Source organism: Molothrus ater, chromosome 12, assembly GCF_012460135.2.
Source record: "Molothrus ater isolate BHLD 08-10-18 breed brown headed cowbird chromosome 12, BPBGC_Mater_1.1, whole genome shotgun sequence".
NCBI classification, from domain to species: Eukaryota; Metazoa; Chordata; class Aves; order Passeriformes; family Icteridae; genus Molothrus; species Molothrus ater.
The window spans coordinates 535,862-560,602 of record NC_050489.2 but is presented as its reverse complement, the minus strand read 5'-3'; the positions used below and the strand labels follow the sequence as shown (position 1 = coordinate 560,602).

The 24,741-nt window shown below is 42.1% G+C and overlaps 1 protein-coding gene across 2 annotated transcripts in view; it reads left to right on the top strand.

Annotated features, from left to right (window-relative positions):
- The window catches only part of CDH11 (cadherin 11), an 83,934-nt gene that overhangs the window by 37,616 nt on the left and 21,577 nt on the right, over window positions 1–24,741 (top strand). For both annotated transcript variants that reach the window (XM_036390185.2, XM_036390186.2), the window contains exon 2: window positions 3,800–3,921. The gene's annotated coding sequence lies outside the window, so the exon portion shown is untranslated. The remainder of the gene's footprint in view (window positions 1–3,799; window positions 3,922–24,741) is intronic.

Here is a 24,741-nt window from a genome sequence, read left to right as displayed (position 1 = left end):
CAGCACTCTTTGCTTAAGCAATAATTTAGATTATTAGGGTTTTTCTTTAATCATTGTGTGTGGTGTCAGTTGTGTTTCCATAGGCGCTTCTCCAGCAAATTGTAATCAAATAACTATTTATGTGGAAACCTGAGGCAATGGAGTTCTGACTGTGTTAGAAATGCTTTTTGAAGTGTCATATTTATGGAATATTTTAGTCTCTTTCAGTCAGTTCTGTGATATTTACCAGAATTTTCATTGGGCTTGAAAAGAGTTGCAAAAATCTGGCACCATTTCATTTCAGAAACTCATCCCTGATGCTTTTGGATTTCTCTGTAAGTGGGACCTAAACATATGTAGTTAGAAATCCACAGTTTAAATCCTTTTGTGATTGTGAGCAATTTGTCTCTATTTCATTAAACTCTCAGATATGCTCCCAAGTTTATTTCTGGAACTGCTCTCCTGGAGATATTTAATTTTAGGGGTACACTGGATGCAATTTTTCTCCAATTTGAGATTGTTGTGGATTTCTAATATTTTTCATCTCTTTTGATAAGAGTAATGTACCTGGGTGTTTTTTAGAGGGACAAATGTGTGTGCAGTGTATCAGGAAAAGAGAAAATGAAAATAAACAGAGCTTTGGGGTTGTTTTGGGTTTCCTCGGCATAAATCTCGTATTTTGCGTGCACCTCGATTGTATTGGTTTATTCACTTTGCCAAACGGCCCACAAAGCTGTGAATATTTATTTAGTGCTGTTCCTAATCGTTTTTCTAATAGGGAATTATTTGGGTACAATGAAAGACATTTGTAAATGAAGCAGATAAGCGCTTTGGCAGACAAGGAGTGTTTTGTCCAGCACAAGAATTCTATTGTCCCCCGCTTTAGTTGTCAAGTGCCTGGGGAGCCCAGGATTTATGATGATGTTACAATGGCCCTTTCAGAGGGGACTCTAAGAAGCTGTGAGATTCCGTTCCTCTGCTTTTCAGACTCCCAAATCTTTTTGTGGTGCGAGGACAATGCCGGATTCAGCTGCTGCCCGGGCCGCTCTGCCATCGGCATTGTGCAGTAATTTCCCCGCGGACAATGGGCCGGGCTCTGCCCCGCTCCCGGCCGCCTTTCCGAGCGGCTCCGCCTGGCGCTCGGCATCCCCCAGCCCTGAGCCGCGGCTTCTGTCGCCCCAAAAACCCTTGTCAGGCCGTGTGCTTTAAGGAGACACTGTGGCAAATCTCTTTGGAGCATTGCAACTGTTTAATGGATTTTTTTTTTTTTTAAGTTTTCTTGTAATTGTAATTGGACTTTGAAACAGCCTTCTGTAAATACAGCAGTTGGGGGCCCTTGGCTTTTTGCCCTTTTGTAAGCGTTATAAAGTTATTAGAACTCCTGAAGGCATATTCAGCTGCAGAGGAAATAGGAAAATAAAACTATTATACAGTAAGTAATAGGCATCTGATAAATGAAATGGTAATAGGAAGTAAATAGGTATCTGACACCTAAATATCAATTACTCAAACTGTTCTGTCTACAATCACAAGGATGGAAATAGTCTCAAACTATATTTTTAATGAAAATTGACATCTGGAGGAGTTTCTCCTTGCTCGATGTTAATATGAAGATTTATTTACTTCTAATAATGGTTAATGCTACAAAAAGTATCAGTTTGTAACCCCTGATATTTGTTGAAATGCAGTGTGACTGCAGAATAGAGGCTGTGATTGGCAGTGAAATGATCATTTGCCATTTATTATCTTTTATTCTTTAAGATGCTTGCAGCCCAGCCCACTCTGTGGTTCCATGATTGGTGCCTTTGCTGGTGGCCAGGTCCATGCAGTCAATGGAGCTGCAGGTCAGGTGGGGACTGGCAGTAGCTGTTATCAAATCTCTGAGGCTTTTAAAGACAAAAGAGCTTAAAAAATTGGATGGTAGGGATATTTAAGAGGATATTTTGAGAAGTCCTTATCCAAGCAAATTCAAATGCCTCGGGCATAAAGGAGTCTTGAGCTGCAAAGTCATCCATAAAGATGTTGTTTCCTGTAAAGATATTGAACAAATTCTCAAAATGAGGGAGTTTTTTCAGTTTCAGTCATTCATATGAATTGAAAATTAGTTCAAAAGGGTCCTTTATTAAAAAAAAAATACCTGCAAAATGAATATATTTCAAAGTGCCATAGGTACTTCATAGCATGAATGTGTGGAGTACTTTTACCAACCAAGTGCTTTTATATTAGTGGCTCAGTCATCACACAAATCATCACTTCACAGAGCTTAACCTTAGCAAAATGCACTGTCTAGGAATGTGCTTTTATGGCACGTGTATCCCAAATTTTTAAAAAAACCTCAATGTATTTGCAGTCGTGAGGGGCCACAGAAGCCACATGAATTTATTTCTTCTTTGGTGGAGCAAGAGTGAAATATGTTTGTGCAATACTGAATATAAAATAGCCAGTCAATGCCTGTTTCCTTTTCAACACTTGTGCTGGGAACTCTGAAATTCCACCTGTGCTGCTGAACTGGTTTTTTGCAATTAAAACTTGATAGGTTTAACAGGGGTGAAGAGTGGGTATAAAATGAAGGATTGATACGGATGAGGTATCATCAACAATTAAACACTACAGAAAATTACTGACTTGGATCTATCAGCCCAAATTACAGAGGCTATTTCTTAATAATTAAATAATTAGTTCTAGAAATTTTCAGTTAATACATTTGGAGGTAGTAGGGAATCTAGCCTGGTTTCCTTGGCTGGAATGGATCTTAGTCCTAGAATTCAGTTAGGGCTGTTTAAGTGTCTATCAGGGTCTCAAATGAACCTCAGGAATGCAGTGTCTGTACCAGTAGGTAACAACAGATCACACTGAGTATTTCCTTTGCATTCAGTCACATTAATTATATTTTATCTATATTTTACTTGTGTGGGGACATTGTCAGAAACACCTGGGATGATGAGGTGTGAAATGATGAGGTGTGAGGATGACTGCTCCGGGAAATTGTGACCATCCTTAATGTACCAATTTAAATTCAAGACTTGTCATGAGAAATGATTCAGCAGGTTTCTTCTTTGTTCCTGCTCCCTTTGTCCAGACTGACTCAACTTCCTGCCCTATTTATGAAAGAATTGTAACCACTGAAACAGCTGTAGATGAACTTCTTACAGGCAGAGGCGCCTCTTACTTGTTCGGGGGTTTTTTGGGTTTGTGATTTTTTTTGGGTTTTTGTGTTTTTTGTTTTTTTTTTTTTTTTTTTTGTCTTCTCTTATGTATTTTTTCACTACTCTAGTGGCAGTTCCACTTCCTAAAATAATCTTCTCCCTTTTCCATCATAATGATAAACCCACTAATTTTCTAATATGCCTTTAGAGCACTTAGAAATGTTCAAAGCACGTCTTGCTGGTTAATGGCATCTGCAGCTGTTCCTTTTTTCACTACAGTGTGTCTTGTCTGGGATAACATTGCCAGAAGAGATTTTTTCCATAGATAACATAAAAGAGATGTGAGAGAATTTTGATATGGCCTCAAGCATTTTAGTTATGGGAACATTGTAGCAAAAATGAGTCTTAAATATTCCAGGTTGGACAGGGCTGGGGTGGTGGGAGGTGTCCCTGCCCATGGCATGGGTGGCACTGGGTTATCTTTAAGGCCCTTTCCAAACCTGGACTTCTGTGATTCTAGATAAACGCTATTTATTAATTATAAGTAGTATTTAATTGCTTGTCTTTAGACTCTCTTTAGGCTGCTGTGGTAGTTTATAGGCCAGGCTTCAGTTTCCTTTTTTATGGTCCCACCAATAGTTTGGATTTCAAATGTCCTTTTTCCTTCTTTGCAGCCAGAGCTGAAGTAGTGGCTGAGTGGCAGCAGAGGGCTGAGAGGTGTCACAGCTCCTGAGGTGGCATTTCAGATGTGTGGAATATGCTACATCAACTGGCAGCAGGTTTCCAGTGGGTGAAGGTAAGTCCTGCGTCCAGCCCTGTGATCTCCTGAGGGATGTCAGGGATCCATGGCTGGGGCCTTGTTTCTGTAGTGTCTACGATGTTTGTGCAGCATAGGGAACATTTCTGCAAGCACTGATCCCTCAGAGAGTTTAACCAGAGCTCCTGATTGCTGTCAGCTGTAGGACACAGACCATCCTTCTACCTCTGTACAGCACAGTTTGATAAGGGACATGTTTTGAATCCCTTTTGTTGAATTTCTTGTTTTAAACATCAGAGTATCACTTGAAAATTCACAGCAGTGGAACACTGAAGAACAGGAATGTAAGAATTGTTCTGATATTTAGGTTTACAGCTGGAAGTGATCAGTCAAACAGGTTTATACCTTCCTTATTCTAGTGAGTGATTAATTCCACATTTGGACTCTTTCTCTGATATTTTGTGCAATACTATTGAGCTCAGTATAACTGCTCAGACTTGGGTTAGGAAAGTAACTTCATGGTGACCATTAGGCTTCAGAGAAGGTGGAAAGTGTGGAAGTGTAGAGTTTAGGAAACTAGATGTAAAACTACTTGGATCTGCTGCTCTGATGCCTTTAATTTTTCAAATCCTCTGTGACTTTCAGTTGTGCTGTTGCTGCAATTCCACAGAGGTGAGAATTGCTCATTTACAGGAGTGTCCATTGTTTGTTTCTAAGTTTAACACAGAAACAGATTAGGTGTAACAGGTAATAAATATCTAAACACTGTCATTTATACAGAATCAAAGGCACGAGCCCACCTGAATCGTGTGGGATAAAAAGTACAGTGCCAGGATATAAAAGTTCTTTGTCTTGCTGACTCATTCACACTTTCTACATTCAATTCACTCAGGTCCTGCTTGACAGATGCTTAATTTCTGTGAAAATCCCTTAAATGACAATTATCGTATTTCTGGCAGCCAAATGGACCAACCCTTCAACATCCTCGTGAGCTGCTCTATGGGACGTGTGTGTGTGTGTGTGTGTGTGTGTGTGTGTGTGTGTGTGTGTGTGTGTGTGTGTGTGTGTGTGCTGTCCTCAGATTTGGGGAGGGGACAGCAGCAGCCAGGCTGGGTGACACCAGCAGCACTGGGCTGAATTAACTCCTGAGCAATGACAGAGCTCAGCATGGCAGATTCTGGTCCTGTCTGAACACAAAAGCCACATTTTGCAAACAGTGCTCAGCTGTTGTTCAAATCCAGTTTCTTGACAGAACGATTCTAAAGAGGGCTTGGTTTGAGGACGTGCTGACTAGGTTTCAAATTCATTCCTGGGTATCAAGAAGACATTGAGAAAATATCTGAAATTAGTTCTGCATGTCTCTGCTCCATGCACAGTTACATGAATTTTCTCACCACAGTTTTGCCTCTTTTGGCATTTTCTAATATCTCAGTTCATGGTTTAGTTCAGGCCCCTTTCTACTCCACTTGTTCTTCACTTCAGAGCTACTTCCAAACAGACTTAATTTTTAGAAATTAAAGGACTGTGAGGAATAGGCTTAAAGGAAAACAGCCCATCACTCTCACTAGTGTGTGAGATAAGTGAATTTTAACTGGGTCCCTACCCAAGTTTTATCTGACAAAGTGTTGTCTTTTTTTTTCATGAACTTCTTTGCATTTCAGAGTTAAAGCAAATAATTTGTGAAAGAAAGCTTCCTGCAGAGAGACTGTGGGATGTTCCCTCTGCTTGGAGTGTGAAGTGTCTCCCTGCAAATGAGGAGGAACAAGAGCTGCTTTTGTTGATTATCATGTAAACCTGTGACTCCATATGCTTCCTAAATTCTCTTCCCTTCTTTTGAAGGATCTTTCTTAAATTACTTCCAGCTGTGCCTATTCAGGAATGCAAATTTCCTGTTACAGTATCTGGATAATGACAAGTGTTGAGAAGGTAAAATATTCATGCTTAACTATTGTTCATGGAACAAAGAGCAGCGGGGCAGAGAGCAAGGCCCTGCTGAGCTGCTGGGGGCTGTGACACAGCCTTGGCTCAGTCACTGCAGAAGGTGACCAGGGAGCTACAGGAACTGGGAATATCCTGACTGGACATTTTCTTCCTGTGCTGCATGGATTTTCTATACTGAATTGCAAGAGAGATTGAGGATAAGCACAACAAATACACTTCGCTATGATTTTATATTATCCTGTAAAGCATCCCACAGGAATAAAGGGTCCTCAGGACCCCAAAGAAGAATACTCTCATAGAATCATAAAATCAGGGAATCCCAGAATGAGTTGGGCTGGAAGGGACCTTAAAGCCCATCCAGTGCCACCCCTGCCATGGCAGGGACACCTTCCACTGTCCCAGGCTGCTCCAGCCCCAGTGTCCAACCTGGCCTTGGGCACTGCCAGGGATGCAGGGGCAGCCCCAGCTGCTCTGGGCACCCTGTGCCAGGCCCTGCCCACCCTGCCAGGGAACAATTCCTCATTCCCAATACCTGACTGAATTTCCCCCTGTCATTGTGAGGCCCTTGCCCCTGGCACTGCAGCTCCTGGTGCAGAGCCCCTCTCCAGCCCCTCTCTCTCCCTGCAGCCCCCTCAGATCCTGGAAGGCTGTGATGAGTTCCTCAGATGGGATGAGAAACTGAAGTTCACTTCCTAAATCTATAAATTAGTGCTGTATAATGCATACTTTGCCTCTTTCATATGTAATATTTCATTCTTATCTAGAAAGACCATAATGGGAAAACCAGGCTGTTCACAATGCACAGAGGACATCCTGGAATGAAATTCCTCTATAGTTTTGTTTTTGCACAGATGGCACGTGGAAAGAAAATTAATTTTCCTTTGGAATCCCTGTTCTGCATGTTGAACCCAGCCTACAAGTCAGAGCAGTGTTCCCCCTCCAGCTGCCTTTTATCCTGTCTCACATCTTCACTTCGCTTCTCTACAAATATCCACTTCTGTAGGTTTTTAAAACCTGAATTTTGAATTCTCAGTGTCAGCCCACAGAACAGACACTCAGTGTCCTGCAGGATTAGCTTGTTACATGTATTTTAGGATGGATATTAGTAATCTAAATGAAATAGGCTCACATGTGAGGGCAAAGCTTTGATTGTAGTAGGATGACACTCCAAAATACAGGGAATCTCCAGCTGGCTCTTAAAGAAATGCCTGAGAGTGAACTGTTAAGAAGAGTAAGTGTCATTTCACATAGTCTGTGCAATGAGATGGAGTCTGAATTTATTACTTCTGCCTTTTTGGTTCTCTTCAAGTCCTTGCTTGAGCTGAAAAACCTGTGGAAACATTGTTAGGATAATTATAAGACCTAATCTGGTCAAACAGATATGAAAGAAGAATGCTTATTTTGTTAGAAATTACAATGGCCTCAAAGACATCAAGTGGGGAAATACATTGTCACTGTCCTGTCTCTTATGGTCTCAGTACTTACTAACATGGACATTTCAGGTTTTCCTATCTACTTTTTAATAGAAAGTTATTTCCATGTTGCCTTGAAAGAATCTTCAATGTCCTTGAAAGAATCTTCAATGTAGAAGAATGGTGAAATGAGTGATTTGTTTTTGGAAACAATGAACATGTATCTCAGCTGAAATTCAGCTTTTTGTGGCAAAAAAGTTTGTTGCTGGTTGAATCCTGAAACAACTGAGTCATCAGAGACTCATCCCTGCATTTTCCAGCTTTCTGGGGCATCCCAGCCATGTCTGGGCTGCAGGGTGGAGCTCTGGAGCAGGATCTGGAGCAGCCTGGCTGGGCTAAGGAATGGGAAACTCCAAAATCCCCCTCCAGGATGAGATTCCCTAAGGAATTTGCACTGCACAGGCTGCAGAGATTGGCCAGCACAGGAGAAAGGCCATTAAAAGATTGATCCATTGACTGAAAAACTCCCCAAAACTCCAATCATTTCTGGGTCAAAATAACCTCAAATACTTGGAAATTGTGCTCCAATAAAATGAACTGGCAAAATTTCCACAGTTGCTTCAAAGGTGAAAAGTGGGAATTAAAAGTGAAATCAGGAGTCTTTCTGAAACAATTTTAATGGAATTTGTGGATAAAACTGTTGTCAGCTTTAACAATAAATACATAAATAGACAGTGTCTATATATACACACATATATACCTATATACATATATCTCTGTGCATATATCTATATCTATATATCTATGTGTGTATATACATATACATATATATATTTAGATATAGTTGCTCACTTTGTATTTTAATAGTGATGGTGAGGAGGAGAATAATAGCATATTTAAAATCTATACTATAGTGTCCCCAAGAAAAAAATACACATAGCCAGGGCTAGAAAAATAAACCCAAGAGAAGAGTAAATAGCATGCCTTTCACATATATATAGCATATGAAAAGATGGCTGTGCAATCAGCCTTTCAAGGTTTCGTATGCAATAAAAACTATTTGAATTCTGCTCAGATGTTAGTTTGCTGTCTCAAAAATTGACATATTCTGTATGCCATAAAATAAATCACAATTTAGTGTATTTAATTCTTTTGAGGTGTTTAACCCAGCCAATTACTACGTTGTTAGTCACAGTTGAAGAAAAACTTAAAAATGTATCTTGCAGGAACACTTGCTGATATAACCATGCAGCAGATGCAGTTTCTGTGGCTTTCCTCATCTGTATAAACACTAATAAAGACACACAAGTAGCTATTGGTAAAATCTAATGTAATGCAAAGGTTTTTCCCTCTCCAGTCCTGACAACCTGCATTTGCAAGCGCTCAGTTACTTTTATTTTAAAATGGCTTTTCAATTACATTCTGCTGCTGTAGGGGAAAGCTTTTTGACAAAGGCATGACATAAACCATTTCTATTGCAGCTCCATCATAGCTTCCACAGCTAAACTAGACTGGACAGTTCATTAAAAAGAAAAATTAATAGTACAAGGTTGTAGGGAAACAATAACAGATTATGACTGGCCTGTGGCAGCCCACTGAATTCATGTAGTGGGAAAAAAATGATTCCCTTGTCTCATAAATGAAGGTTTGTTCCAAGGTTTTAGGTGAAGTCTCTCCTGTTCTTTTACAGGAAAAAGCTGTCCAGTTTCTGGTCTATAAAAGCAATTCTTGTAATCACTGCAGGAGAATAACGTGGATTTTTTGGGATAGAAAGCACCCATTTGATAATCATTGAATATATAGTAATAAACATAATATCAAAGAGAATGGCATAGAATACAAAGTACTAAACAGATACCTTAAAGCAAAAAAGTAACTCTCTCAGGGCTGGTCAGGGGGAGGAGGGACAAAATGAAAATGGAGTCAGGACTTGATCGTATTTTTATTTATCTAACGTAGTAACTGCTGTAGACCAGGCTAAATTTGCTGAGTTCAGTGTGCCAAAGCCAAAGTGTTTGTGATTCCATAGCAGTTCTTTCAGGTCTGCTGCTGCTACCTGTGTAGCATCATGTGTGATTTCTCTCTTGCTTGAGGCTGTTCTTAAACTTGGTTTAACTTGTTCTCTGACTTGGTGCAACCAACTCCTAAAGCCTCCCTCTAGATGGGAGTGCATATTTTCCCCAATTTCCTCATGGTTCTGTGGCTCAGATTTTCTGTATAATTCTGGTATGTGTGGCAAGCAGACAGACTCAGACTTTAATGCTGTAATCTGAGTTTCATTATATTGATGCCATAAATTCCTGTCTCAGAAGATATTTCAAAGAATATGGGCTCTGGGATGCATTACCCGTTTCTTTTGGCCAGTAGCCACAGCCTCCTAATGAATTCAATGGGATAATGGGAGAGGCCAGGAAAGGGGAAGTCTGAGCCAACATACCATTTGGAATCAAAAGCAGGACTGACCCTGAAGGGTATTTTCTGGTTCCGTTTATGAACACAATCTTCTTTTAGAAACAACAGCCTAAAATACTGAATATTCATGGTCATGGGGTCTGACCCCCTGTACTTTTGCAGCTTTTTCCCTTCTTTTACAGGAGAACTTGGCCATTTGGCCTCCAACTCTCCCATCTCTCCCCCAAAACAGAAAGCAGGTTACATAACCTGCACAGCCTGGCCACTGTCAGAGGCCTCCTGGCCATCCTGGCTGGGGTTCGTGCCATCAGCTGCATTTTGTGAACCAGGGTGTCACTGAAGCAAAAATAACCAACCAAGCCAAAGGCTCTGCCTTGACCTCCTGAGCTGTTCTCATGCTTTCTTACTGCAGGCAGCATGTGTGACTTGCAGCACGCTGGGTAGAAGATATTCCTTATTTATTCCAGAAAACGTGCTCACACAAACATTTAGCACTCACTAATGAGCTGTTCATCCCAAGGGTGGGAGCCAGCTGCAGCCTTCACTGCTCTGCTGGCCTGTTCATGAGCCCAGAGGTGCCAGCTGTGTCTCCTGTCCCCCTCTGCCATGTGTGAGGCCCAGGAGAGAACAGCCCCATCCCAGGAACAGGCTCACCCCAAGGACAGCTCAACAAAGACTGTGCTGTGCTCTCTCCCAGTAAAGCCCCTGACCCACTGGTTATCACCCCTCTGCTGCTCCCAGCCTTAGCAGAATGACACCAAAGTTGTGTGTCCAACAAATGGAATGACCACTATTTCTCCTTGTTGGTTTGTAGTCATTTGATTTGTTTTATATTTAACAAATACAGAGATAATTAATTGTTTAAGTGGGAAAACTTCCCAGCAAAGAATAGAATGGTTATGACTTTTAACAGCTGTCAAAACCACTCTCCCAAGCAGAGGCTGGTGCTCTCTTGGGTTAGGGTTATCCAGGTTCCCTCTGTTTCCTCTGCTCACACAGTGCTGACACATTGCCCTTTGTCCACCTGAGTGCTTTGCCTCTGAGCAGTTGTGGAGTTACATCCAGGTCTCAGTGCAGGGTCCTTGAAGTGTCCACCAGTTTAATCTGCTGCAGCTTGTTGAGCTCATCTAACCCAAAAGAACAGAAATTAAAAGCCAAGAATGTTCTGTTGGCCTAAATTCAAAGAGTCTAACCAGAGAATTATCAGTTCTGCCACACTGAGCTCTTATACAAGTTATGTACAGTTAAAAGTGATGCAGAGGAGCCTCCCAGTCCCTGCCTTTTCCTGATGGAAAGGAACCATCAGCTGCCTCAGGCAGAGGTATTGAGGCATTGGGGGCAGGACCTTATCCCAGAGAACTCAGGGATGGATCCTTCTCCCTGGACCCAGAGCCATTGTTCTGTTTCTAACACGTTATTTTTCCAGAGTCACTGTTAAATTTGCAAACCTGCTCCTCAGGCTGCACTTTCCCCTGGGCTCTGTAGGGCACATGGCAGCCTGTGTTGCTGTGAAAGGTGATTTTCTGGGTGTTGAACAGCACCCTCTGCTCCCTGTGCTGCCTCTGAGCTTTGTGCAGCTCCCAGGCTGCAGTGATTCCACGGCTGAGCCCTGGGGAGCAGTTTCCAGCCCCATCATCCTCCAATTTTCAGATCTCCTCTCTCCTCCTGTGCTGTTTCCTGGCTGCACAAGTAGTTTGCTGTGTATGGACCAGTGCATTATTATTTTTACCCTTTCATTTCAAACATACACATAAACCCACTGTGTTACAGCAGAGTCATCCTGAGTGAAGCAATAAACCCAAGCAAATCAGGCAATGGCCCTTTGGTCCTTAAATAACTTCTTACAGCCAAATAAATTAACCAAACTCAAGGCCTGGGCAGGCCAAAAGTGGTGCTGATGCTGCCTAAGAATCCAGCTGGGTCCTGCTGCCTGTGCTGGCAGCTCACTCCAGCTTGGGCACGTCACAAGCAACGGTGACACTGTCCTAAGGGCTTACAAAGGCACTGAAATTTTAACAAGTTCACATTAACATGTGGAAAATTATGTTTTACACTATTTATTTAAGCTCCATTATTAAATAAGCATTTAGTAAACACTCCTATTGGCAATCTCATTGTTACACCATCATTCGGGTCACGTATCATGGTTGGGTTTAGTTCAAGCTGTGTTTACAAACATAATTCAAGTGCCTGTGCATGACCTCTGTAATTATTTTTCCTGCTTATAATATGGATTTGCCATTCCTTGGGTCTGATTCTAAACTCACTTGCTGAAGCTTAAGCCAGAAGGGGTTCACAAAATTTGCATGAAGAGTTCAAAAAAAAAATAAAATATCATGTTAAGTTTTTTATAGCAATGTTTACCCTGTCAGCCATCCATTGGAACATGAAATATGTCTGTCTGCTCAGAAAGATGTTCCCTGTTCTTGGATGAATCCCCAGATCCAGTTTCTCCAGCTGGTGCCTGTCTGGTGCTTTATTCCCTCTGACCACTGGATTTCCAGGAAGTTATTTCTTATTGTCCTTTTGCTCACCCTTGTGAGTTTTTAAGTTGAAAACACTGTCTTTGGGTCTTCAGTGTGGTGAGAAAGTAGAGGTTTAGCTTGTAGACAAGTACTGGCTCACTGTCCCTGGGTGGGATATGGTAAAGATCCATAAAGAAATTCAGATACTGATCCATGTGGGTTATCCTTATGCAATATTATCTCATATACCAGAGAGATTTAAAGGAAAAGGAGGATGGGTGTTTCAGCATCACACATAAAGGAAAACATAGCCAAGGAATTAAAAGAAAAGCTTTAAATGGAAAGCTCCATGTTCTTTGCAATGTGAACAATAGTAGCAAGCACCAGAATTTAAATTCCTTGAAATCTGAAGTACCAGACTGAGCCAGAGAACAAAGTGAGAGTTAGCTAAGTTTGTTCTGAAATCAGTGCTGCTTATCAGATGAATGCCAAATCCCCACAAATAAAAGGGAATCCCTAGTAAAGGTAAAAGAATTTATTCTGGGAAAAAAAACAAACTCAAAAACTCATGAGATGCCCAACAGGCTACACCTAGCAGTTTTAGCCTGACTTGGAGCCAAAGCCAAAGTACAGGTGGAACATAAGGTTACACATTTGGAAACTCTGTGGAGCTGGGAAAGCCTCGTTTGCCTCTGTCAGGGCAGATCAAATTCCCAGAGAGGGAGGCACTGGAGCTGATGGATGGCCACGCACACAGAACCTCCCCAGCTGCAGCAGCCCAGTCTCCAAGGGCTCCAACATGATGGATTAAGGGACTGCTCCATTCTGTGCCCTCCTCTGGATCATCAGTCCTGGACTCTCCATCCCCTTCATCTTGTTCACCATCCACTTGCTTTAACACCGCAATTTGGCCTCCCAGTTCTCACCAGCCCTCTTGGGCTTAATACATAGAATTGAAAAGCTTTCTATTGACACAACTTCCATTTTCTTTCCCTCTGCACTCCCAGGACTGTCAGCAGTCATTTTAGCTTGGTGCTTACTTCAGCTGGGAAGTTGACATTTCCTTTAAAAAAGCTAAAAATGTCCAAAGTTTTTAAGTATTCCATCCTTCTTCCAATAAATGTAGCAAGCACCAGTGTTTCTAGAAAGATTATGTTTGGTGACAGACTCTCTCATCTCTCTTTAACCTAATAGTTCCTTTTCCAGAAAAAAAAACCCCAACATAATTACTCCAAGAGCAATTTATTTAATTACTGTTATGGGAGATTTCAAAGGAAATTGGTTGGATTGAAATAGTGATATCACCCTGGCAACATTTTGAAAAGAACATTTTGGTAGAAAATAGGCTGAATGTAAGGGCATGTTTAATGTGGAGGAAAAAAAAGCCTAATCCTGTTCTGGTGAATGAAGCTTTCAGTATTTTTATGTGTATATTTGTACATGCATGGCATTTTTTTAATTATAGGTTTTTTGATTTATATCACTTCTATAAATGTAAATTTTTCCCTTCTATTTGCCTCATATTGAGGTCATTTCATCAAAAAATTAAACTGTTCTTGATCCAGCAGTCCCACCAATTGTAAGATTTTCCTCTTTCTTTTTCCCAAACTCATTTTTAAGGGCACTTCAGGCATTTTCATTAATGAGAAAATTGTTATTGATGTGGAAGGTGAAGCTTTACCTGCCTGGACATAGGTTCATTCCCACTCAGTACTTCCATAACCTCCTGTTGGTTAAAGAAGACATTGCTGGTGCAGAAATGAGGTTGGTGTTCCAGCACCTGCAGGTACACCCCCCCAGACCTGGTTATTGCACTCTTAAGGCCAAGGCTTGCCCTTGGCACCAGAGTAAGTGTGACAAAAGGTATTTATAGCCTCAAAACCCCTAATGCACTTCCAAAATACATCTAATGAAGTTGATTCATCGATTCAGCTATGAGTATCACTAAGCTAATTTTTTAAATGCCCATTTTTGGGCAATTTCCCATGACAAACTCTGTGAAATATCAGTTCAGGTATTTAAAATTTGCCTTTTCTGCATGGTAACAATGGCACCAAACATCATTCCAGCTAATGCAAGGCACTGCCTTAAATCTGTCATTGCTACTGGTTCTGTCACAGGAACAGATTTGAAATGTTTTGCCACCATCATCTGTAATTATAGGTCAGAAATAGTGCCAAGCCAGGTCTGGGATGTGTTTGTGGTTCATGTGATCAGTTAGAAAGATGTGATGAACAGGTTTAACTCAGAATGAGTTATGCTAATGAAAAATATGCTGAATCATTTGCCCTTTTTTTTTAATGGATCAGTTGAATGAAAATCAAATTTTAATTGCAAGCTGACACCAGTCTGTCTTTTTTGTGCTATTATTGTATTTATTTGTATGCTTAGCATCTCATTGCATCATCCTAGCACCTGTTGCTGGATTTTTGGGTTTGCAATAAAAGGTTATTATGCCTTAGTTCTTACAGCCTGTGAACCCTAAAAATCCATATAGTTCCTCTCATTTGTGCTCAGAGCAGATCAGGAAGCCAAAAGGAAGATGTTTTAATGAAGATGGTGTTTTCTTTGTGTTTGTGTACTTGGGAGTTTCTTAGGTTAAATGGAAATATTCTGTGGTGACTAATTACAGCAAGGCATCTCAGAAAAGAGTCATGCAAACATTGTTTTAATTATAATCTTGTGATTTAATAGGTTGCAAATAATAATAGAAATGTGAAGATTTGATCTTTTCAGCTGTAGCCTCCCATTAGGTATTTAAACAGTGATGGTCTCCTTTATTAGTGCCACTGAGGCTGCTTTGGGAGTGTGTTTGAATATTCTGAGGTTGTTATCTCATACTTTTGAGCCAAAATTGGTCTCCTCACAGACAATCTCTGCCCAGGCAAAAATTAATTATTGATTCAATTTTTCATTCAGAAGTCTCAAAGTGGCTTTTATGCTCTTTATGTAAGAAATCTGCACTAAACTGGAATAGTTAAGCAAGCTATCAAAAGAAGAACCTTCCATGGGCAGTGCTGAAGGATCTGAGCTCTTCCTTCTGCAGCTCCAAGAAAGCTGGGGACAGGAGAAGGCTTTTGGTTGCTAATTCAGCTCTCACCTTTCTCTTTTTAGCAAATGTATTTGTAAAGGGAACTCTCAGTAATTCCCTAACTTGTCGAGTTTTAGAAAGATAAATGTTCCAGGGCCTGTAATGTGAACCTCTCTAAGGAGGGGAAGTCTTTCATCAGGAACTTTCCTGCGTGAGGGAGACCAAACTGAAGGGGACAAGGGGATTGAGGAGTCCGGTAGGATTAAATTCAAAGGGGAAGAATGTTTTGTAGAGGAACACACTGGCCACACAAAGACCACCCAGCATGCTTTAGTAGTCTGGCTTTTGGGCAGCACTGCTGAAGCTGCCTCTGGAAATGAAGCTGTAAGTGCAGAACCACAGACTGAATTTAGATTTCTGCTCCTGAGGGGGCTGCCAGCCTTTCAGCAAGAGGTTATGGATCTGAGCAGAAATGGACTGCTGGCTGGAATTCTGTCTGCCTTGGTTTGGGAGCTCAATAGACCTGCCTGCAATCATTAGTTTTTGATAGGTTTTCACCCTTTAATCTTGACTTTCTGTCTCATTTCTGGCACAAACCAAAGAGATTATCAGTCACAGCACAAATGCTATTCAGATATGCGTACATATCAATTCTTAGGGGGAAAAATATTCAGGGTTGGCTTAGCATGTAAATACAGCATTAGTAGTTGCAAGTAAGTTGACTTTAGTTGTCATTTGTGTCCTCCTCAGGCTGTCATTGATAGCCACTTACATAATAACAAAATGACTGAGACGAGCATGGGCTTGGCTGCAGCCTTGCTGGCCTTGGAGCATCCACAGAATTATGAGAATTCTAGTTTGTCTGAGAAGCACAAGAACACAATTACTATTTAAAATAAACTCTACCAAAAGCTTAGTCATTACTTGAAATTACTCTATCAATCACCATGTTCTTTAATAAGACTGCCTTTCTTATGCTGGTTGTGTTCCTGTAGAGTTTATGCTTAAAACCAGACAGCCTCTGTCACATTTATCTTAAGTGGATCTCCCCAGGGCAGCAAGTAAATGTAAAACTCTGTTTACAGCCATTTTTCATTTCCCAAGCCTTTTAATATCACTCTCTCAGGCTTATTTCTGTGTCATTCACTCCATAATGTACTAAGTTGTCTTCCTGCTTTCCCCTGCTTTATATGAGGTACAGACAAGAGGCAATCTCACCCTTCCCCAACAAGCACAAATTAAATCAAAGCTTGGGGAAAATGCCCTCCTTCCATGATGAATTCAGAGGTGGATGCTGACAGATAGCACATCACACTGTTCAGGGGGTTATTTCTCTCCTCTTCTCTGCACAATGACTTCTGTTTTCAAAGAGCCATCATTTTCTGGCTTTGTCTATGGTTTTGTAATGCTGAGTCTCAATGCTGCTACAGGAAAAGGTGGCTACATTTCAAAAACTCTTCTTTGGAGCAGGTGGGGATTATTGGCTTTAAACATCTCAGTAATCCAATACAGTGCTATAAAACATAATTTAAAAATGCAAAGGATTAAGTTTTCCTTTCATAGGATTCTACAGAACTCAGAATAGGATTCTACAAAACTTGCTTAGCATTTTTGAAGCGACTTCTATTGTCAAGATGCAAATCACCAGTTCTGTAAAGATTTCACTTCTGTATTTAGTACATACAAATCTTGCCATGACCTAGAATTCCTCTGTGGTAGGATACCTCTAGAATCTTGGCTGTTTGCTCACCAAATATAAAGTTATGTATAAAGTTATATATACACTTATCTCTGTAGAACTGCAGCCTCAAATTCTAATTCTTTACATTGCAGTGTAAAGCACTCCCATGCAAAACACAGAACTTGAACTGGGGGAGTGTGAGGTTCTCATTATTCAGTGCAATAAATAAGAGATTTTTTTTTTCCCCCAAGTATCTTTAAATATGAAGAATTTCCCTTTCTGGACTAAATACTTTTGTCTCTTAAGACTAATTATGTTTTGTGAATGGCACAGAAAACTTCATATTCATTTGCATTCAGTTGAGGGGTTTTTGCTGCTCTCTCCAGTGAGGCCTGGAATGTGCTCCAGCAAGAGAGACCCAGAGCTGCAGAGGGGCTCACAGGGAGTAACTGCTGCTGGTCTGCTTTGGGATCACACGCTGGGAAAAATGAAATTTATCTGCTACATATACAGCAGGAATGTATAGAGATCAGAGCTTTTGTCATCTAACAAAACATTTTACATGAGACCAGTGCACATTGGCTTTTATTAAAAAATTCCAGAATGGTTTTGGCTGGAAGAGACCTTAAATCCCACCCAGTGCCACCCCTGCCATGGCAGGGACACCTTCCACTGTCCCAGGCTGCTCCAGCCCCAGTGTCCAACCTGGCCTTGGGCACTGCCAGGGATCCAGGGGCAGCCCCAGCTGCTCTGGGCACCCTGTGCCAGGGCCTGCCCACCCTGCCAGGGAACATTTTTTTTCCTAATATCTCCTCTAAATCTTCCCTCTATCAGTTGTCCTGTCATTCCATGCTCCTGGTGCCTGATTCCCAGCACACACAGATGTACATGACCAGACTCTGGGGCTGCTTACAGGCATGATGCACAGGGAGTCCTTCAGTTTTTAATTCTCCTATTTCACACTTGGTGAGTGAGGGCCATGGTGCTGGCACTGAGAGGGAACTGTGCTGGTGCTGTGTCCCAGTGCTGCCCTGGGAGATGGGGTTCATTTCAGGAACCAAAACTCCATTTCCCAGTGGGATGATTTCCTGACTGGAAATACACAGGAAGCCCTAAACTTCTGGGGTACAGCTGAAAGCTGATGTTGTCTCATCTCCCAGTTCAGCTGTCCTTTTAAAGGAAGCCTTGCAAATTTTGACACAGCAGTGTTGCACCTCCCTAAATTCTGCTTAAGGGTAAATTCAGGCTGCTTTCTAGTTGCAGTTCTAGTTTCTAGTTGCAGAAAGATGCAATAATCCTCATTTGAGTCTTGTCCAAATTTAGCACACCTGGAATTTAAAATTTCAGCTGTTTTCAGGACTAAAGGGTTTATTTGAAGAACTGGCTTTGCCATATGTGTCATGCAACTGGATGTGCTGCAAAGTAGATCTTGATATCATTATGTTATTTTGTGTAAATAAAACGAGGGGCCCTCTTTTGCACAAGTTTGTCATGAGTCCAAGCTAAAAACTAGTCAAAGATTGGTCTGATAATGCAGAACAGTTTAAAATCAAAAATTAATGGAGAGAATTAAGTTAAATGTGCAAGGTACTGATTCCTGATGGTTTTTCTTGCTTCACGAACAATAAGGAAGAGGCTATCAATTTACTTTATTATGCTATTTTCTTGAAATGACTCAAGGAAGAGAACAACATTTTGTCAAAGAGGAAAAAAATAAATGTTAAATGTGGGAGACTGACTGGTTAGGGCTGAATAGCTTTCTGCAACAATAACTTTTATCCTTCAAAAATATTTTCTTATTAATATGCACCAATTTTCTTGAAAATTGGTAGACATCAAGGGTTTGCATGTTGAAATCTGCAATAGGATAAAGATCCATGGCAGGCTGAGCTCCTCCCACTCTCATCGATGCACAGGAGAATGAAACCCTTGTGCACAGAACTCTTCCACATCCCTCACCTCGTGTGTTTCATTAAAACTCCCAAAGTTACCTTTGTGATATGCCCTGAAGATTCTTGGATCTGGAGAGGTGCTCCCCACCTGCTTTCCTTGGGAGCTGCTCCTTTCCCACAGCCCAGGGACATTGCACAGTCCAGGGAAGGGACTCCCTGCAGAGCACTGAGGTTAAACCGTGCAGGGGAGCCCGGGGCTGCTCAGAACAGGCCGGTTCCAGAGGCAGGAATCTGTCCAGCTTCTGGGGAGCTTTGCAGCGCCAGATCCCATGGGGACACGTCCCTGCCCAGCTGGGGACATCACCTGGACACTGAAAGCCCCTCCCTGCCTCCCAGGCCTCCTCCAGCTGAGCCCCACCTCCACCTCTCTGCCCAAAACTCAGGCACTCTGAACTCCAGAACTAATATGATCCAATATTTATTCTCTCATTAAAAAGCTATTCATTTCCTTGTCTGATGATAAAATTATGGTAGAATAAATCCTTCATCTTTTCAGCTAATTCTAATTACAGCTAAAATCTCATTTAGACTGGGAGTTTGCTATGTTTACTTGATACTTTTGCAAAACATTTCAGAACATAATCATCCATTATTATATTGCAACACTGTGATCTTGGCTGCCTTCTGCCAAGTGTATCCCTGAGAACAATTGCTATTTTAATGCATCATCCAGAAGTTATGGCCTAGACAAATCAGAAAAAATTGTTTAGTCTATTATAATTTGGCATATGGTCATTTAATAGCATACAGGAAATCATCATGAACGCTGGGGATTATTGTTGCTATAAAAATAATGAAAGGAATCTAAAGTTGGCTAGACTTCACTTCCGCCACTGCTCTTGTCATTGAAATCATCTCTGCTGCCTCTTCATTTTTCACTGTTGGTATCTTGGAGCAGTCATTCAGATCTGTGTGAAGCTATGGAGAACACACTGACTTTGCAGAGTGGCTGCTTGTAATATGGTTTCCACATGGACATGGATATATTATTTTTCAGGTGTTGTGTTCTTGATTGAATTCTCAAATGAACAGCATATTTCCATTAGGAATATTGATGGGTGTTATTTTCTAGCAGTCAAAGAACAGACTTTTCTTATGTTAAAATTGAAACTGGTGAGGTTTGCATTAACTACAAGCACACAGCACAGCCACGCTGTCTGTGCAGCTAGAAATGCCCAGCAGGCCTGTTCTCACAATTGTTTAGGGACACATTTTATTTCCATGCAGACATTTTGTATACACCTCCCCATGCAGGTTGTTTTTTAGAGTCTGGACTAGACTTTTAAAATATTTCTCTGTCCTGTATGCACCCAATGATATTCAGGGATTTCACTGCACTCATGTGCATTGCTAATGAGATCAGGCCTTATGTGGTGGCCGACTAACTCTTGTTCACTCTTTACCCCTGATAACGCTGTTATTCAATACCAAAATTGTCAACATTCATCTGTATACAGTTCACAGATATTAATGGGATTCCTGCTTTTGAGTGCAGGTCCCTCTTGGTTCAGCCAGAGCAGTCTGAGACTTCCTCCCCAGGGGCAGCTCTGAGCTCTGCTCAGGCCAGGGGCAGCACCCAGGAGTGGCTGGAGCTGGGCCAGGGCAGGCTCAGGCTGCAGAGCAGGGCAAGGTTCTGCTTCCCCCAGAGGCTGCTGGGCACTGCCCAGGCTGCCCAGGGAATGGGCACAGCCCCGAGGCTGCCGGAGCTCCAGGAGCCTTTGGGCACCAGGGATGGACAGGGGGGATTGTTGGGGGTCTGGGCAGGGCCAGGGGCTGCATCCATCATCCTGGGGGGATTGTTGGGGGTCTGGGCAGGGCCAGGGGCTGCATCCATCATCCTGGGGGGATTGTTGGGGGTCTGGGCAGGGCCAGGGGCTGCATCCATCATCCTGGGGGGATTGTTGGGGGTCTGGGCAGGGCCAGGGGCTGCATCCATCATCCTGGGGGGATTGTTGGGGGTCTGGGCAGGGCCAGGGGCTGGACTGGATGATCCCTGTGGGTCCCGTCCCACTCAGGATAATGTATGTTTCCATGAAACTTGGGATCAACTATGCTCAAGGAAGTGGGAAACAGCTTTTCTTACAGATTTGTTAGGAAAATTTGGGATTTCAAAATGATACCTTGCACAATTCTGAATAATAATGTAAAAAAAAAATCAGGACGTTTGTCAATTAACCTGAGTCAGCAGTTGAGCACCACACAGGCACTGCTCACTCCCTGCTACTCCCCAGGGATGGGGCAGGGATTTGGGAGAGTAAAAGTGAGAACACTCATGGGTTGAGATAAACACACTTTAATAGGACAAAAAAGGAAGGAAATAGTGATAACAGCAAGGAAAGAATTTGAATATACAAAACAAGTGATGCACACTGCAGTTGCTCACCACTCACAGACTTCTGCCCAGCCAGCTCCTGAGAGACACCTGGCCAGCTCCCCTCAGTTTATGTGCTGAGCACAGTGGAATGGTCTGGAATATCCCTCTGGCCAGGCTGGGTCAGTTATCCCAGCTGTGTCCACTCCCTGCTCTTGGTGCCTCCCATGCATCCTGCTGAAAGCTGAAAAGTCCTTGACTCAGAGTAGAGCACTGCTCAGCACCAGCTCCAACTTCAGTGTTATCAACATCATTCTCCTCCTTAAATCCAAAGCACACCACTGGAGCAGCTTCCAGGAGGAAGGTTAACTCTATCCCAGTGTTGCAGTTTGGTCAGCTGCCCACTGAGACTGGCTTTGCTGCAGTTAAGGATTATAACCTATGGGCAGAGATACCCAAAGGTCTGAAAGGTGTGACTTTTAAAAAAGGCTGCAACCTTTCATGGCAAATCAGTCTGACAAATCTGTGCAGTGCCTGAATCCCAAGTGCTGCACACAGAATTTTCAGGAGCTTGCTGGAGCAGCAGCCCAGCAGCTGCAACAATTGCCATCCTCACATTTGTATTCCAAAGTCTCAGTCTTGTGAGGTATTTTTCCCCAAGAGAAAAAGGAATTGCTTTATAAATTGTTTAGCTGTTTTTCCATGTTTTCTGCTTGAAGTAGAAGGAAACTGTAGGCTTTCAGCAGCTGAATTAATGTTGAAATGTTTGAAATGTTTTAAGTAGATTGTTTGGAAAATAAAAGAAGGAAAAAAGAGATTTGGAGGTTTTTTTGGTTTTTTTGTTTTGTTTTGTTTTGTTTTTTGGGTTTTTTTTTTTTTTTGGTAAAAGCTACTGCTTCATTTCTTAACGAAGTTTATTTTAGCTTTAACTTAAGAACATCTTGTGCACCTAATCTTTTAGAATACAAGTAGTTTATGAAAATCCAGACTGTAGCTGGTTTGAATTTAAGTGATTTCACAGCCTTCAGTGGGAGCCTGTTGATTTATGCTATTTTAGGTTTTCTGGGGATAGGAGTCAGAGGTTTTACTGCTGGAGTGAACACAATGTGAGTGAGCAGAGCATGAACTCCAGGAGGGGAGAAGGGGCATGAGGAGGCCAGGGACACATTCTTGCAGCTCCAGCTTTCCCGGGAGCCTGTCTTACCTGAGGGTCACTGCCTACAGAGCCAGCTTGGGACTGCTGCTGGCACAGAGCCCTTGGCCTTTATAACCCAAAGCAGAAGCAATTGCACCAAATTGCACAGCCCAAGGGACTTGTTTGTAGCCCAAGAGGAACCTGGCTCAGCCAGAACCCCCTGCCCAGAGCGTGGGCAGCAGGGAGGGGATTCTGCCCCTCTGCCCCTCAGGTGAGACCCCACCTGCAGAGCTGCCCCAGCCCTGGGCCCAGCACAGCCAGGACCTGGAGCTGCTGCAGAGAGCCCAGAGGAGGCACCAGGATGAGCAGAGGGATGGAGCAGCTCTGCTGGGAGGAAAGGCTGGCACAGCTGGCATTGCTCACCTGCACAGGAGAAGCTCTGGGCTGAGCTCAGGGTGGCCTTGCAGAGCCTGAAGGAGCTGCAGGAAAGATGGAGAGAGACAATTGACAAGGGCTGGAGGGACAGGAGCCAGGGAATGGCTGCCAGTGCCAGAGGGCAGGGCTGGATGGGATCTTGGCAATGAGGAACTGTTCCCTGGCAGGGTGGGCAGGGCCTGGCACAGGGTGCCCAGAGCAGCTGGGGCTGCCCCTGCATCCCTGGCAGTGCCCAAGGCCAGGCTGGACACTGGGGCTGGAGCAGCCTGGGACAGTGGGAGGTGTCCCTGCCATGGCAGGGAGTGGCACTGGGTGGGATTTATGGTCCATTCTAGCCCAAACCATGCTGAGTTTCTGGGATTCTCTGAAGTGGTGGATGAGAGAGAATAGTTTTCTTTAGCTTGAAGACATGGAGCCTTATTGCTTCATCTCTGTACATGTAGAGGATAAAACAAAAGATAATAAAGAATTTTTGCTTTAAATCCTTGTTAGTAAATAAGCATGGATCTGTGATTAACATTTTGTTTCCAGCACTTCACACTTGAATAGCTGATAATAAGCAGTGTGTGTATCAGCTTGGCTCTGCCATTCTGGTTAAGCAGCTTTAAAAAGTGTTTACTGGTTTACATAACAGCATTGAGGAGTTGGGGAAGAGTGGCAGGATTTGTTTATTTATCTCAGTAGCTGATATCATTCTGTGATGCTAATGATGAATGACTGTCAGGGAGTTTAATTTTCAAATGCACCCCAAGTCTATTAACATAAGAAGTTTACTTACAGCTTTTAGGTTGGGGTTTTATTTTTTGTTTTTTTTTTCACAGCAGGTTTAGAAATGCACTGCTGTCCAGGAATATCTTCCTGTTCCATGTTTGGAGTATGGAAGTTCTTTATAACATTCCAGGAACCCAATCCCATCTAACTACTGCATATGAGTGATCCCTACAGCACAAATCCCATCCTTTTCTATCCCTGTGCAAAGCTGGGTGCAAAACAAGCATCCAAATTAGGTGAAATCTCAGTTTTCACACCATTTAAGCCTTTCATTGTTTTTACCCCTCAGCAAGATGGAGACATGAAATGGAGACATGAAATCACAGACCTAATGCTCCACACTTCACACACATACATTGTGTCAAAATAGAAGCATTTTCCTGAGCAAAATCATAGGGATTGTTTTCATTTTTATGTCTTCCATGCTGGTGTGAGTAATGTGTAATGTATCATCATGTAACAATAGGAAAATGCCAAATGGATACACCAAATCTATTTAATAAATATGCTTGGGAAAGCCAGACTATATTTGCATCTATGTGTGAGAATGTCATTTCATTCATTATGCTGGAGTTAGTTTGGTGCTGTAATTTCAGTTTTCAGTAAAATAAAATTGAAAGCTGATCTTTTTTGAGGAATAAACCAATATATTTCATTCCTTATTCATGAACCCCTGTCAGCCAATGTATTTTTATGTAACTGTAAAAGGAATGTGGAAGGAGAACATGACTGCTTAGGATGTGAGAAAGACAGCCCCAAATGAGTGGGTTTGGGACTAGTGAGATGTTTGTCTGTGGCTGGAGTTACAGAATGTGCTTAGCTTCAAGCTTTTGCCTATATTCACATTTTCTCTGCTGAAAATACCATTAAGATCTTCTTCTACTTCGCATTTAAAAATCATTCTGTTTTACAGCTGATGGTGGTACATATTATATATTTGCCTGTACAAATATAACATCAAGATTTTTATCAGTATCTTGCAGAAGAGTAAAGTGAATCATACCAAAAACTAAACCAAACATTTTAGGGACCTTGTAAAATTTCTTGCTCTGTAAAGATTTAAGGAGAATATGTTGGAAACCCCAGGGATAAGTGGAATTGGCCTTTGTGATGGATTGAGGGCTGCTTAGTTCAGGTTTCACTGTATAATGCAATTTCTTCCTCAAATATTAAATCTGACCTAGTGTTTTAAGAAGTATTAGAAAGTAGGAGCTCAATGTAATCCTAGTAATTTGACACCCAGGGAAAGTAGAAATAAATAGTTAAATCAATTGTTATCAAAAATATCTGAATGCATCCCACTGGCAATCAGT